General features: G+C 52.7%; 1 protein-coding gene across 1 annotated transcript in view; it reads left to right on the forward strand.

Annotated features, from left to right (window-relative positions):
- The first annotated feature begins 591 nt into the window (after window positions 1-591).
- The window catches only part of Rfwd3 (ring finger and WD repeat domain 3), a 36036-nt gene continuing 34869 nt past the window's right edge, over window positions 592-1758 (forward strand). The window contains exon 1 of the mRNA XM_008822973.2: window positions 592-723. The gene's annotated coding sequence lies outside the window, so the exon portion shown is untranslated. The remainder of the gene's footprint in view (window positions 724-1758) is intronic.

Here is a 1758-nt window from a genome sequence, read left to right on the forward strand (position 1 = left end):
TATATATTCATTCCGCAGGGTGATCCCACTTTTATAATGGGATGGGATTACCCTTCGGTCTCGGGGCAATATTTTGAAATCATCTAATAAACTCCTATAGAAATAGCTCTTTGGAGAGAAGTACCAGAAGCCATTTTTGTTTTGAGGCAGGCTCTCACCGTGAAGTCCCAGCTAGCCTGTTAATCGCTATGTAGACCAGGCTGGCTTCGAACTCACAGAGCTCCTCCGAAGTCTGCCTTCCAAGTGCCTGGATTTAAGATATTCAACCCTGCCCGTCTTGCGGAAGTCGTTTTTAACATTTCCATTTTCATTAGAAACATGGACAAAGAAAGCTTAACCTCCTGTTTTTTTCACGCTACAAAGTTCAAATAAAGAGTAGTTACAAAGAAAACAAAACAAAAACTAGAACTGTAGCTTCAAGGCTGGCCGAGAAATTACCGATACAGAACTCAATCAGTTATATAAAACTTCCGGGCACTAGGTTCCCGCCTGGTAAGTACCCAAAAATGACCAATGAGAGCGCCGCTACTTCAGCTAGCGGTGACCAGGGCAAGAAGGAGAGAGGCTATTGGTCGCCGGCTGCGGGCTGCCGTCCAATGGGAGCTCGCTGAGCCCACGGCTCGAACGCGGAGCTCCAGGGGTTCTCAGAGTTGTTTGGCGTTGGTGGGGATGAGCTGTGGCTTGATAACGATCAGGAGCGGTTCTCCGTCCCTGCAGCTCCAGGTAAGGCGGGTGCTCGCGCTTCCTAGGGCCTCGGGCGTCTAGATCCGGGTTGTTTCCGCCGGCCAGTGCCGGGTTCCGGAGCTTAGAGTCGCCCCGAGCGACGGGCCGCGGGCAGGCTTGGAACTCGGCGACCTGAGGCGACTCGGGGCCTTCGGGCGGCCGAGGGCCTCGAAGTTGCCTCCTTTGGCCCTGCTAAGTGTTTGGAGGTTGGGGGCGGGGAAGGCGGAAACGCCGAGCTCTTGAGCGGGCAGAGGAAGCGGGGTTCGGCCCGCGCGGGCTGCTGGACCGCACCGCGTTTTCCCCGTGCCGCCTCCGATGGTCCAACCTCAGACTCATCTAATAACCGGCCGCCTATTGCTTGCAAGTTAGAAGAACTTAATTTTTACTTACCCCCTTAGCCTAACTGTGACGTAAGCATTTGAATTGTCTCTTTTCTACGAATGAATGGTTGAACAGGGAAGTCTTGAAAAACTCCCTTCAGGTTCTCTGGGTAGTAAAAGTTATCCAGCTGGGATTGGAACCCAGGTCAGACCGAAGCCCCGCCCCTCTCCTGAGTTCCACCCCCGCCCTCCCCGATTTCCCAAACTAAGTAAGATGGCCCGTCTCTGGAGCGCACGTTTTAAGGGGTGCTGCCGTTTTATTGGCATTTGCCGGACATGCAGAGGGGCAAGGCCAAGAGGTTTGAGGCGACCGGCCCGGATTCACACCCTGGATGTAGGAAATTTCGCTTGGTACTGCACTGTTCCAATATCCCTGCTACGTGGGTGTTTAAGAGCCTGAAGTGTGACCGGTGCAACTGAAAAACTTAGATTTTAATTTTACCTAAATAGCCGCCTGTATGTTGTATTCAGAGCAGACAGGACATTTCCCTAGGTTCTACCCTTTCTGGTCCATCTCTGTCTCTGCCCATCCTTTACAGAGGCAGGAATGCGTGCGTGCGTGAGAGAGGATGGATGGATGGATGGATGGATGGATGGATGGATGGATGGACAGATGGATGTGTAGGCATGGAGGGTGGATAAGTGGATGGGGGGT

Source organism: Nannospalax galili, unplaced genomic scaffold (genome assembly GCF_000622305.1).
Source record: "Nannospalax galili isolate Female #2095 unplaced genomic scaffold, S.galili_v1.0 scaffold568, whole genome shotgun sequence".
NCBI lineage: Eukaryota > Metazoa > Chordata > Mammalia > Rodentia > Spalacidae > Nannospalax > Nannospalax galili.